Consider the following 16,171-nt stretch of genomic DNA (forward strand, 5'->3'; position numbering starts at 1 on the left):
AGCTTACCTGCCCGCCACCCCCGTTGCCGAGGGCGCGTAACAGGGGTCACTCCGCGCGCAGTGCACTCACGAAAGGGTGGGGCTCACCCTGGTGAGCCGAGTGGGCCACTTTTGGTAAGCAGAACTGGCGCTGCGGGATGAACCGAACGCCGGATTAAGGCGCCCGATGCCGACGCTCATCAGACCCCAGAAAAGGTGTTGGTTGATATAGACAGCAGGACGGTGGCCATGGAAGTCGGAACCCGCTAAGGAGTGTGTAACAACCCACCTGCCGAATCAACTAGCCCTGAAAATGGATGGCGCTGGAGCGTCGGGCCCATACCCGGCCGTCGCCGGCAGCGAGAGCCGCGAAGGCTAGGCCGCGACGAGTAGGATGGCCGCCGCGGTGCGCGCTGAAGCCTCGGGCGCGAGCCCGGGTGGAGCCGCCGCGGGTGCGAGGGACATCGCACCTCCACACGCTTGGAGGTGCGCTCAGCGCGGCTCCCAGATGATTGCGCACTGGTGTGCGTCTGGGCCGTGACAGCATGGCACGCATTGAATGTCTCTGCTGCATTGGATCAGTCTCCTTTCTTTAACAGGCAAAAGCTTTATAACCTCACTAATGCCTTGCATCGTCTATATTAGATATATAACAACGGGCGGGTGCGGGCGGGTGCGGTTTTGATTAAATGTTAGTTCGGGTGGATGCGGATGGTTGACGACTTTTGTGATGCGGTTGCGGATGAAATAATTGCCTATCCGCGCATCTCTAGTCTGCATGTGAGACGCAAACATCCATGGAATCACACAGAGCACCAAGAAAGTACTTTTCTCTACATATTATGTGACAGCCTTATTCCAAAATGTGATTTTGAATTTTTTTTATTTTGCTCATTTATTATGACTAAAATCCCATGTACACAAGTATTCAGCAATTGCAGCCTCAGGTCTTTTTTTAACACGATACCACAAGCTTGGCACACCTATCTTTGGCATACTTGCCAAACCCTCCCGGATTTTCCGGGAGACTCCCGAAATTCAGCGCCTCTCCCGAAAACCTCCCGGGACAAATTTTCTCCCGAAAATCTCCCGAAATTCATGCGGACCTGAGTCCGCTTTCCCACAATATAAAGAACGTCTACAGTAAAGCAGTCCGTCTGCCGTAAACAGCAATGTTGTGACACTCTTAAACAGGACAATACTGCCATCTAGTGCATTTGATGAAAGCACTTTTGTGCGTGCCACACAGCAATGCATCATCAGAGAGGGTGTTCAGCATGGTTAGAAAGATAGTGACAGAGAATAGAACAAGGATGGACAATTCAACCCTTAACTCAACAATGAGTAGATGAGTGTTATGTGTGTGTGTATATGTGTAAATAAATGAACACTGAAATTCAAGTATTTCTTTTATTTATATATATATATATATATATATATATATATATATATATATATATATATATATATATATATATATATATATATATATATATATATATATATATATATACCATGGTATGTGAATGCTTCCATTAAAATCTCCTGATGATTGAGGGAACCCCTCATGAAACAGGCCTGTAGAGATGAAATAGTCTTGTGATTTTTTTCCCCACACATACATATATTGCGCTCTACTACGGTATCGAGCACAATTTTTTGGATAACCTTATTAAGACATATATATATATATATATATATATATATATATATATATATATATATATATATATATATATATATATATATATATATATATATTATTACATATATATATAAATAAATGAAAGAAATACTTGAATTTCAGTGTTCATTTATTTACACATATACACACACATAACACTCATCTACTCATTGTTGAGTTAAGGGTTGAATTGTTTCGTGTCAACCATGCTTAGTCAGGAAGGGTTCGGAAGTTCAGGAAAAATGGGCCCGGCCAAAGAGTGATTGGCGATTTTGTGCGACGTTTGGAAACTTGCCTCCGATTCTGTTAGAATAATTGTTTCTAAGTTATCACAAAAACTTTGTATTACATTGAGTTCCTGACAAGAAGACAAAAGCTGTCTTTGAAACCTACCAAGAGTAAGGCTCGTAAAACTCCACTGTGTAGGGCATACTGGGTGGGGGCGTGGTTGGGGGCGTGGTTAAGATATATATATATATATATATATATATATATAAGAAATACTTGACTTTCAGTGAATTCTAGCTATATATATATATATATATATATATATATATATATATATATATATATATATATATATATATATATATTATTACATATATATATATAAATAAATAAAATAAATACTTGAATTTCAGTGTTCATTTATTTACACATATACACACACATAACACTCATCTACTCATTGTTGAGTTAAGGGTTGAATTGTCCATCCTTGTTCTAATCTCTGTCACTTTTTCAGAACACACACATTATACAAATATACATTATAAAATCAATAAGAAAACGGGAGCTCTAATTTGGGAGTCTGAATTAGGATCAGAAGTTCCTATATAAACATTGCGTACTCACGTCGCCTTTTTGTATTGATTACTGCAGCTGTGCACTGGGTTCATTCACAAATACAAACTACAACTCACAAACACTTTAGAGTTAGGCTCCACCATCAGAATGTGTACTTAAACTTATAAAGATCACATGGATATTATTCAGTGAGTTGATTCACCAAAACTAACCTGTTATACAGGAGGAAAAAGCACACAGGACGTTTCAATTGTTCACAGACTGGTCGCTCTCATCAGAATGACAAGACACTTCCGGTCTGCAGGTGATAGCATTCAATTGGGAAGAAACGCCCTACTGCCCCCTACTGACCAATGTGAATACTGATAAATGTGTAATGACAGCTCCAAAAACGAATTCAAAGCACACAATAAAATAAATAAATCGACACAAAAATGTGACACATTATGGGTGGGTCACATATGCATGTACAATAGATGGCAGTATTGTCTTGTTTAAAAGTGTCACAACATTGCTGTTTACGGCAGACGAACTGCTTTACGGTAGACGAAAACTTGACTGCTGTTGTTGTGTGTTGTTACCGCGCTGGGAGGACGTTAATGAAACTGCCTAACAATAAACCCACATAAGAATATTACTTCATGCATTGACAGAAGAAGATGTATATGAAGCCAGGACAAGATGATTGAAGATGAAAATGGTCAAGTACCGTCGTGGTCCTCTCTTCGTTTATCATTCAGCCTGAGCCTGCTTCACATCTCAGACCTTCTGGAACATTCCTGCCGCTGCTTTCAACAACTTCAACTACCACAAAAGGCAAAAGCTGATCCTTCAGACTCTGACTCCCCCTCGCCTCCTTTCTCCTCCTCCCTCATCCTCTCTCCTTACATCTATGGTCCTTTCACTTACTGGCAACATCCACACACCACTCTCATTTCGTCCTATAAATGCAGAACAATAAACATCTACCATCCCTCAGTCTTAGGTTGGCATTTTCCAGTAGCTGGGTGGTAGCTTAGCTACTTTTAGACAAATGTAGCGAGGTAGCTAACATGAAAGCTCCAAAGAGAGAACATGGAGTGTGACTCCAGGCCAAAACAATATGGAGAAGGTCGAAAATAGAACATCCAGGATGATTGCCTGGTGTTCCTATGATGAGTCACAATTGGCTAAGGTTAGGGTGAAACTGGCCAATCAGCGGCAAGATAAGGCGGTTCATCCAATCATAACAGACACTCATGTCGCATGACCAGGAGGGAGTCCGAGACAGAGGGACGCTTCAAGCTGACCACTCAAAAACAAATGAGATTGTTCCTTTAGTGATGAAGATGAAAGCCACAATAATGCGTGTCCTTGGCCATATTTAGACACATTTAGAGAAAACAATGCCTTAGTTGTTGACTCTGTAAAGCACAATCATAAGTGCTCTCTTCATCTAAGACCAGGGGTGTCAAACTCAAATACAGAGTGGGCCAAAATGTAAAACTGAACAAAGCCGCGGGCCAAGGTTGAACAAATGAACCTTTTAATAGGGACCCAAACAAGTTTTGCATTGAATATTGAACAAGCAAGGCTTATATAACTTTATAGTGACATGCAAAATCGAGTTTCAAATAATAATAATAATAATAATTAAAAAATATAAAATAAAATTTAAATAAAAATTGATTGCCTGTTTTCTATTTGCAGCCTTCTGAGGTAAATATCAAAATAAACTTTTTCCACAGGCTAATAATAAATTTAAAAATAAAATAATGAATGAATCAAACATTCAAGCCTTGAAGTAGCAAGAGAAAGTGCGTGAATAAAATGTTAATTATTGCTCAGTTTGCTACATTTATTTGCTTTAACACTGAATATGGAACAAGCAACGCTTATATAACTTATTAGTGCAAAATCAACTTTCAAAAAACAAATGAAAAAACATCAATGGCATATTAAATATACCATTTAACATACCATTGACCAAATATACCAAATATACCAAATATACCAAATATACCAATATACCAAATTTTTAATTTTCCTGGGGGAACTCTCCTGAAGGAATCAATAAAGTACTATCTATCTATCTATCTATCTATCTTAAATACAATTTAAATAAAAAAATGAATGCCTCTTTTCTATTTGCAGCCTTCTGAGGTAAATATCAAAATTAACTTGGTGGTCGGGGGCGGGGCTAGAGGGGCGGGTTTTGGTGGTGTATATTGTAGTGTCCCGGAAGAGTTAGTGCTGCAAGGGCTTCTGGGTATTTGCTCTGTTGTGTTTATGTTGTGTTACGGTGCGGATGTTCTCCCGAAACGTGTTTGTCTATTCTTGTTTGGTGTGGGTTCACAGTGTGGCGCATATTTGTAACAGTGTTAAACTTGTTTATACGGCCACCCTCAGTGTGACCTGTATGGCTGTTAGAGATGCGCGGTTTGCGGGCACAACCGCGGAGTCCGCGGATTATCCGCGGATCGGGCGGATGAAATTAAAAAAAATTAGATTTTATCCGCGGGTCGGGTCGGGTCGGGTCGGGTCGGGCGGTTGAAATAAAAAAAATTAGATTTTAAATAGATTCAGGCGGGTGGCAGTTAAACCAATTCGGAAATATATATACATAGTTAAATGTTGTTACCCACATACGAAAAACGAGCAGGCACCTGCAGCATATGCCACAACAGAAGAAGAAAAAAAAAAGAGATGGACACTTTTACGGAGCGGAGAAGGGACGCCTGGCCGGGGTCCGGGACCGAGGCCCGCGCAGCTTACCTGCCCACCACCCCTGTTGCCGGGGGCGCGTAACAGGGGTCACTCCGCGCGCAGTGCGCTCACGAAAGGGGTGGGGCTCGCCCTGGTTGATATAGACAGCAGGACGGTGGCCATGGAAGTCGGAACCCGCTAAGGAGTGTGTAACAACCCACCTGCCGAATCAACTAGCCCTGAAAATGGATGGCGCTGGAGCGTCGGGCCCATACCCGGGACATCGCACCTCCACGCGCGGCTCCCATATGATTGCGCACTGGTGTGCGTCTGGGTCGTGACAGCGTGGCACGCGAATGTCTGTGCTGCATTGGATCAGTCTCCTTTCTTTAACAGGCAAAAGCTTTATAACCTCACTAATGCCTTGCATCGTCGATATTAGATATATAACAACGGGCGGGTGCGGGCGGGTGCGGTTCTGATCAAATGTTACATCGGGTGGATGGCGGATGGTTGACGACTTTCTGATGCGGTTGCGGATGAAATAATTGCCTATCCGCGCATCTCTAATGGCTGTTGACCAAGTATGCAGGGCATTCACTTGTATGTGTGTAAAAGCCGCAAAAATTATGTGACTGGGCCGGCACGCTGTTTGTAGAGGTTGTAGAGGACGTTGAAGGCAGTGCCTTTAAGGCACGCCCCCAATAATGTTGTCCGGATGGAAATCGGGAGAAATTCGGGGATAATGGTTGCCCCGGGAGATTTTTCGGAAGGGGCATTGAAATTCGTGAGTCTCTCGGAACACAAATGTAGGAACACACATTAAGTGAAAAGTTTCACTGCACGTAACCATTAGCAACTCTTCCCAAACTACACACAAGTCTTTCTTTCTTTGTCAACATATGCTGTTTTTTGTACTGGAGGTAGACAACATGAATAACATTATAGGGGTGGGCCAAAGAAAAGGCAAACTCAATAAATACATAGAGTGACCCCTAGAGGTAAATGACAGATAGTTGATAGTAATATTCAGTGACGTGCGGTCACTAGAGGCAGGTGAGGCGGGGCCTCACCTGCCATCATGGAAAGAAAAAAATGTAAAAAGAAAAAAAAAAAATTAAATTGTTATATGTATCCAGTGATTATACTATAAAGTTATTTTCCATTTAACTTCACCAGTTTTAGATTATTTTTATTCAAAATCGCTGAATTTTTACATTTGCCGTTCAAATACTGAGAAGAGACGGTGCGGTGAACAGCAGCCAGTTGAGGCACGTCACTCAGTGCCTCAACATGGACGGAATCTGCTAACTGCTGGCCTGCTGTGCAGTGAGACCGTATTGCTATATGAATTATATTATACATTTCCATAGTTTAGTTAGCTGAGGTATATAATGTACAGTGTATTTTGTCAACAACTGTATGTGTGTAAAGTATTTCTTGTGCTGAGCGATCATAAAACTGCTGCGAAGACGCACTGGCTGAGGCTCGCGTAACCCCGCCTCCTGGTGCTGGTTAAGGCACCTTCGCCACAGACTGCACCCCTTGACGAGAGCGCCACACCAACCAAAGCCCACACCCAAACCCTCCACGTGCAAGACCGAATCCACCCAAAAAAAGTCACTTAACAAGAAGCCAAAAAGTGCAAAAACAACATTGCTCGCGTAGGAGGAGCCGTGAACGACTGCAAGGACACTACATTAGGTACACCTGCAGACTGCAGCACGGATTTCATATTTCATTCATTCACAACTCCTCCACACCGAACACCACTGTACCCGCACTTATACGTAAAGGTAAGCCCATAATAACGTTTTTTTAATTAAATGTGCTTTTTTGTGTGCTTCAGTTTGTATGTGTAAAGTTAAAGTTAAGTTAAAGCAGGGGCGTCACTAGCTTTTAAGGACAGGGGGGGCTTTGCCCCCAGGAGATGCACAGGATGCGAGCGAATGTTACGCACGAGCACAAAACTTCACAAACGGCTAACAAAGACTTAGAAATTATTCATTGTTATTTTTTTTATTTTTTTTTAAATGCACGGGACGAAATGAAATGCTCCCCGGGACGATGGCTTTTAACCATATATTTTCTTTTTCTTTTTGTGTATTTATTCATTTTACATTTTATATTAAATGTCTTGGTTTTTCCTCCCTCTGAAAATCCTATTAAATGTTTAACAAGCCATCCTATAATAATAAAACAGCTATTAATGTAACAATACAATAAAACAAATATATTTAATGATGTTTTTTTTCATTATTTTAACAATAGGCTTATGTATATTACTTTATATAGATTCTACAAGAAACACAAAACTTAAAAAATAAATGATTTACAATTGCACACACAAGGTTTTGTGCAGCTTCACTCATTGTAAAGGAAGATAATGTGCTTCGTACACCTGCAGGACCGCAAGCAAGGTCGCAGAGAAAATGCGGGCTGGAATTTGAGTGATGTGGGCATTTTCTATATGAACAAGTGGAATGGATTGGATACCGACGCACAAAAGGGGCTCTCTACCTTATGCTACGAAGTGGGGGGAAACTGAGTGAATAATAACAAGTTATATGATTATTTATTTAAACTCATATTTGGGCCACTTTATAATGAACATGTCGGCATTTATTTGTAAAAAAAAAACACCAAATTATTTAGGGGGGCTTAAGAATATTTTAGGGGGGCTTGAGCCCCCCTAAAATAGACCTAACAACGCCAATGAGTTAAAGTACCAATGATTGTCACACACACACTAGGTGTGGCGAAATTTGTCCTCTGCATTTGACCCATCCCCTTGATCACCCCCTGGGGTGTGAGGGGAGCAGTGGGCAGCAGCGGCACCGCGCCCGGGAATAATTGTTGGTGATTTAACCCCCAATTCCAAGCCTTGATGCTGAGTGCCAAGCAGGGAAGAATGCTGGTATGAGCTTTTAAACATAACCCGTTAACTGCTGCCAATCAAATGGTGAATAAGATACTCTTTAGGGTTCATATGTTTGTAAATCTGACTGTGATGAAGTCAGTGCCTCACCAGCCATCAACCTCACCGCACGTCACTGGTAATATTTGTACACTTACATGAACATTGATATTATACATGTGGCCCATAGATAGAAATGTTGTTCAATGTAGCTTTGATGTAGCTAGCTGCTTTTGTCCTGTAGCTTGTAGTGTAGCTTGCCACACACACACACACACACACACACACACACACACACACACACACACACACACACACACACACACACACACACACACACACACACACACACACACACACACGTAAAAAAAAAAAAAAAAAAGTGCCTTAAAGGCTTTTAGCAAGTTAGCAAACAACAAAGGTGGAGAAAAAACTGCTAACTTTACAACATTGGTGAGGATTTTTCAATAAAATGTGGAACAGCTAAGACATTTGATGTGTTATCAATATATATATTGTATATATATCACACCAACCCTCAAATCTCTTCACTGGCTTCCTGTTCCATCATACTTGCCAACCCTCCCGGATTTTCCGTGAGACTCCCGAAATTCAGCACCTCTCCCGAAAACCTCCTGGGACAAATTTTCTCCCGAAAATCTCCCGAAATTCAGGCGGAGCTGGAGGCCACGCCCCCTCCAGCTCCATGCGGACCCGAGTGACGTGTTGACAGCCTGTTCACACGTCCGCTTTCCCACAATATAAACAGCTAATGATGGAGGGCGAGTTCTTGGTTTCTTATGTGGGTTTATTGTACGGCAGTTTCATTAACGTCCTCCCAGCGCGGCAACAACACACAACAACAGCAGTCAAGTTTTCGTCTACCGTAAAGCAGTTCGTCTGCTGTAAACAGCAATGTTGTGACACTTTTAAACAGGACAATACTGCCATCTACTGTACATGCATATGTGACCCGCCCATAATGTGTCACATTTTTGTGTTGATTTATTTATTTTATTTTGTGGTTTGAATTCGTTTTTGGAGCTGTCATTACACATTTATCAGTATTCACATTGGTCAGTAGGGGGCAGTAGGGCGTTTCTTCCCAATTGAATGCTATCACCTGCAGACCGGAAGTGTCTTGTCATTCTGATGAGCGCGACCAGTCTGTGAACAATTGAAACGTCCTGTGTGCTTTTTCCTCCTGTATAACAGGTTAGTTTTGGTGAATCAACTCACTGAATAATATCCATGTGATCTTTATAAGTTTAAGTACACATTCTGATGGTGGAGCCTAACTCTAAAGTGTTTGTGAGTTGTAGTTTGTATTTGTGAATGAATCCAGTGCACAGCTGCAGTAATCAATACAAAAAGACGACGTGAGTGCGCAATGTTTATATAGGAACTTCTGATCCTAATTCAGACTCCCAAATTAGAGCTCCCGTTTTCTTATTGATTTTATAATGTATATTTGTATAATGTGTGTGTTCTGAAATAGTGACAGAGAATAGAACAAGGATGGACAATTCAACCCTTAACTCAACAATGAGTAGATGTGTGTTATGTGTGTGTATATGTGTAAATAAATGAACACTGAAATTCAAGTATTTTTTTTATTTATATATATATATATATATATATATATATATATATATATATATATATATATATATATATATATATATATATATATATATATATATATGTAATACAAAAAAATATATAGCTAGAATTCACTGAAAGTCAAGTATTTCTTATATATATATCTTAACCACGCCTCCAACCACGCCCCCCACCCCCCACCTCCCGAAATCGGAGGTCTCAAGGTTGGCAAGTATGTGTTCCACTCAGGTTTGAATTCAAAGTCTCCCTACTAACCCACCAGTGCCTCCATGGAAATGCCCCCCCTCTACCTCAAAGAACTACTCACCCCCAAATCCTCCACACCACACGACAGGCTAACCTCCTCCAACCTCCGAGGACAAAGCTACGAACAATGGGAGACCGGGCTTTCTGCTCCGCCGCTCCCAGTCTGTGGAACACTCTCCCTGACCACCTGAGGGCACCACAGACTGTGGATGCTTTTAAAAAAGGCTTAAAAATCATTCTTTTTTTTAAAAAAAAGCCTTTTTTTAGATATATGCATACTAATTTTAGCTATTTGGCTGTTCTAGATTTTATTTGTATTTTTTATTATCTTTTTATTTTTATTTTTTTTAATACACTGTAGCACTTTGAGGTTGTTACTCAATGTAAAGTGATTTTTTTTTACCAATAAAATCTATTATTATTATTGTTATTGTTGTTTGTTTACTGCAGTTATTTCATTGGTATCTGTTTGATTTTGACTCATAAACTATTTTTCCAAAAGAAGGCATTGTCCTACATCCAGTGTCGTCTTACATTCGCTTGATAAAAACATGTTTTTGTCAACCTTTCACCTCTTGGATTAGATGCCATTCCAAATGGGATACTTCCACTTAAAGGTTCCCAGAGATGTGAAGGAGGTCTGATTGAACATCAGTGGTGTTCCTGCATGTCTACTCGACAATAAAATGCTGCAAGAGTTGAAAGTAAGTCAGTGCTGATGTGTTTGTCATATTGTACTGTCGCAGACAGGAAGTGAGCCACCTAACAGTTCTCAGACTTGTCAGCGCCGTGATCCTTTGCTGCTTGTGTTGGCCAGGGTCCAGCATGGCTCGGCTCCGCTCTGGATTTCTAACATTCCAAGTCCTCACTCGAGAGGAAGACTCCCTCAAAGTTGTCTGCACATGACGCTTGGATCCACGCTCGCAACAATCAGCGTTGATCGATTAGTAATATCTGCAAATATTTATTTTTTTCCTCAAGTGACACAGATCTGGGTTTTTGTTGCCAGTCTAAACGCTCCAAATTGCTTCAAATGTCATCTTTTGGCATCAGATTTGAGACCACAGACTATTTTTACTACGTGGATTTTTTTCAGAACTAATTTTTCTGTTTACACTGCAAGTAAAATGTGTTTTTTTTTTATAAGACTCCAGTGTAAACACACACAGGCCCCAATGTGGCCCCAATGTGGCCCCAATGTGGCTTCAATGTGGCCCCAATGTGGGCCCAATGTGGCCTCGACGTCACTTGCATGCACACTTCCATAAAGTGAAAAGTTGATTTGATGGCAAAAGATCAGATTTGAAGCACTTTGGAGTGTTTGGACTGACAAACTAAATCTGATCTGTGTCACTTGAGGGCAAAACAATCAAATAATAGTCTATATGTAATATATGAATATATATTTTAGTGCACAAATAATAGTCTATATGTAATATATGAATATATATTTTAGTGCACAAATAATAGTCTATATGTAATATATGAATATATATTTTAGTGCACAAATAATAGTCCATATGTAATATATGAATATATATTTTAGTGCACAAATAATTGTCTATATGTAATATATGAATATATATTTTAGTGCACAAATAATAGTCCATATGTAATATATGAATATATATTTTAGTGCACAATTAATAGCCTATATGTAATATATGAATATATATTTAAGTGCACAAATAATAGTCTATAAGTAATATATGAATATATATTTTAGTGCAAAAATAATAGTCTATATGTAATATATGAATATATATTTTAGTGCACAAATAATAGTATATATGTAATATATGAATATATATTTTAGTGCACAAATAATAGCCTATTTGGAATATATGAATATATATTTTAGTGCACAAATAATAGTCTATATGTAATATATGAATATATATTTTAGTGCACAAATAATAGTCTATATGTAATATATGAATATATATTTTAGTGCACAAAAGGTCTATATGTAATATATGAATATATATTTTAGTGCACAAATAATAGTCTATATGTAATATATGAATATATACTTTAGTGCAGAAATAATAGTCCATATGTAATATATGAATATATATTTTAGTGCACAAATAATAGTCTATATGTAATATATGAATATATATTTTAGTGCACAAATAATAGTCTATATGTAATATATGAATATATATTTTAGTGCACAAATAATAGTCTATATGTAATATATGAATATATATTTTAGTGCACAAAAGGTCTATATGTAATATATGAATATATATTTTAGTGCACAAATAATAGTCTATATTTAATTTATGAATATATATTTTAGTGCACAAATAATAGTCTATATGTAATATATGAATATATATATTTAGTGCATAAATAGTCTATATGTAATATATTAATATATATTTTAGTGCACAAATAATAGTATATATGTAATATATGAATATATATTTTAGTGCAGAAATAATAGTCCATATGTAATATATGAATATATATTTTAGTGCACAAATAATAGTTTATATGTAATATATGAATATATATTTTAGTGCACAAATAATAGTCTATATGTAATATATGAATATATATTTAGTGCACAAATAATAGTCTATAAGTAATATATGAATATATATTTTAGTGCACAAATAATAGTCTATATGTAATATATGAATATATATTCAAGTGCACAAATAATAGTCTATATGTAATATATGAATATATATTTTAGTGCACACATAGTCTATATGTAATATATTAATATATATTTTAGTGCACAAATAATAGTTTATATGTAATATATGAATATATATTTTAGTGCACAAATACTAGTCTATATGTAATATATGAATATATATTTTAGTGCAGAAATAATAGTCCATATGTAATATATGAATATATATTTTAGTGCACAAATAATAGTCTATATGTAATATATGAATATATATTTTAGTGCACAAATAATAGTCTGTATGTAATATATGAATATATATTTTAGTGCACAAATAATAGTCTATATGTAATATATGAATATATATTTTAGTGCACAAATAATAGTCTATATGTAATATATGAATATATATTCAAGTGCACAAATAAAAGTCTATATTTAATATATGAATATATATTTTAGTGCACAAATAATAGTCCATATGTAATATATGAATATATATTTTAGTGCACAAATAATTGTCTATATGTAATATATGAATATATATTTTAGTGCACAAATAATAGTCTATATGTAATATATGAATATATATTTTAGTGCACAAAAGGTCTATATGTAATATATGAATATATGTTTTAGTGCACAAATAATAGTCTATATTTAATTTATGAATATATATTTTAGTGCACAAATAATAGTCTATATGTAATATATGAATATATATATTTAGTGCATAAATAGTCTATATGTAATATATTAATATATATTTTAGTGCACAAATAATAGTATATATGTAATATATGAATATATATTTTAGTGCAGAAATAATAGTCCATATGTAATATATGAATATATATTTTAGTGCACAAATAATAGTTTATATGTAATATATGAATATATATTTTAGTGCACAAATAATAGTCTATATGTAATATATGAATATATATTTAGTGCACAAATAATAGTCTATAAGTAATATATGAATATATATTTTAGTGCACAAATAATAGTCTATATGTAATATATGAATATATATTCAAGTGCACAAATAATAGTCTATATGTAATATATGAATATATATTTTAGTGCACAAATAATAGTCTATATGTAATATATGAATATATATTTTAGTGCACACATAGTCTATATGTAATATATTAATATATATTTTAGTGCACAAATAATAGTCTATATGTAATATATGAATATATATTTTAATGCAGAAATAATAGTCCATATGTAATATATGAATATATATTTTAGTGCACAAATAATAGTTTATATGTAATATATGAATATATATTTTAGTGCACAAATAATAGTCTATATGTAATATATGAATATATATTTAAGTGCACAAATAATAGTCTATATGTAATATATGAATATATATTTTAGTGCACAAATAATAGTCCATATGTAATATATGAATATATATTTTAGTGCACAAATATTAGTCTATATGTAATATATGAATATATATTTTAGTGCACAAATAATAGTCTATAAGTAATATATGAATATATATTTTAGTGCACAAATAATAGTGTATATGTAATATATGAATATATATTCAAGTGCACAAATAAAAGTCTATATTTAATATATGAATATATATTTTAGTGCACAAATAATAGTCCATATGTAATATATGAATATATATTTAGATTGAGAAGAAATAGATTGTTGAAAGAGCAGAATTGAGGCTGTGACACATTTGTTTACATGTGAGTGTAAAAATAAATCTAAGGTAGATCCACGCTGATGTCCGTGTCTCCTCTACTCAACAGACAAATATATGACACTATATATATATATCCCTTCATACTTTATATTACTTGACTTTCACATAAAAACACAATTTTTTAAGTTGTTGCCACTTCTATTTTATTTTGTAGTAGTAGCCACTTCCTCCCGGTCAACTTCCTTTATTTTCACTTTATGGAAGTGACGTTGAGCATCCGCCTCAACAAAAACGACCCTAAATTTTTGTTTAGTACAGTAGCATCGCTAACCCAACAAGGGACTCCTCCCAATAGCTCCACCCACTCGGCAGATGACTTTATGAATTTCTTTAATAAGAAAATTGAACTTATTAGAAAGGAGATTAAAGACAACGCATCCCAGCTACAACTGGGTTCTATGAACACAGATACAACTGTATCTCCTGTCAAAAATGTAAAGACCGACTGCACACACTGCAAAAACTGAAATCTAAGTAAGATGAAATATGTCAAATAAGGGTGATATTTGCTTATTTTCTGTCTGATAAGATCATTCTTCTCACTAAGCAGATTTTATGTTAGAGTGTTTTACTTGTTTTAAGTGTTTTGGTCCTAAATGATCTCAGTAAGATATTACAGCTTGTTGCTGAGATTTGATGACCTATATTGAGTAAAACATGCTTGAAACTAGAATATCAAGTGTTGCAAAGCTGTGTCATCAACACTCACAAGTTGGAACGCAAATGGCGCGCGACCAAGCTTGAGGTTTTCCATCAAGCATGGAGTGATAGTTTAATATCGTATAAACGCATGCTTACCTTAGCTAAAGCTAAATATTACTCAAATCTCATCCGCCTCAACAAAAACGACCCTAAATTTTTGTTTAGTACAGTAGCATCGCTAACCCAACAAGGGACTCCTCCCAATAGCTCCACCCACTCGGCAGATGACTTTATGAATTTCTTTAATAAGAAAATTGAACTTATTAGAAAGGAGATTAAAGACAACGCATCCCAGCTACAACTGGGTTCTATGAACACAGATACAACTGTATCTCCTGTCAAAAATGTAAAGACCGACTGCACACACTGCAAAAACTGAAATCTAAGTAAGATGAAATATGTCAAATAAGGGTGATATTTGCTTATTTTCTGTCTGATAAGATAATTCTTCTCACTAAGCAGATTTTATGTTAGAGTGTTTTACTTGTTTTAAGTGTTTTGGTCCTAAATGATCTCAGTAAGATATTACAGCTTGTTGCTGAGATTTGATGACCTATATTGAGTAAAACATGCTTGAAACTAGAATATCAAGTGTTGCAAAGCTGTGTCATCAACACTCACAAGTTGGAACGCAAATGGCGCGCGACCAAGCTTGAGGTTTTCCATCAAGCATGGAGTGATAGTTTAATATCGTATAAACGCATGCTTACCTTAGCTAAAGCTAAATATTACTCAAATCTCATCCGCCTCAACAAAAACGACCCTAAATTTTTGTTTAGTACAGTAGCATCGCTAACCCAACAAGGGACTCCTCCCAATAGCTCCACCCACTCGGCAGATGACTTTATGAATTTCTTTAATAAGAAAATTGAACTTATTAGAAAGGAGATTAAAGACAACGCATCCCAGCTACAACTGGGCTCTATGAACACAGATACAACTGTATCTCCTGTCAAAAATGTAAAGACCGACTGCACACACTGCAAAAACTGAAATCTAAGTAAGATGAAATACGTCAAATAAGGGTGATATTTGCTTATTTTCTGTCTGATAAGATAATTCTTCTCACTAAGCAGATTTTATGTTAGAGTGTTTTACTTGTTTTAAGTGTTTTGGTCCTAAATGATCTCAGTAAGA

At 36.2% G+C, this 16,171-nt stretch overlaps 1 protein-coding gene across 2 annotated transcripts in view; it reads right to left on the bottom strand.

The window, feature by feature from the left end:
- The window catches only part of LOC133612741 (uncharacterized), a 98,691-nt gene that overhangs the window by 58,836 nt on the left and 23,684 nt on the right, over positions 1–16,171 (bottom strand). The gene's annotated exons all lie outside the window — the stretch shown is intronic.

The sequence above is a fragment of the Nerophis lumbriciformis genome, linkage group LG10 (assembly GCF_033978685.3).
Source record: "Nerophis lumbriciformis linkage group LG10, RoL_Nlum_v2.1, whole genome shotgun sequence".
NCBI lineage: Eukaryota > Metazoa > Chordata > Actinopteri > Syngnathiformes > Syngnathidae > Nerophis > Nerophis lumbriciformis.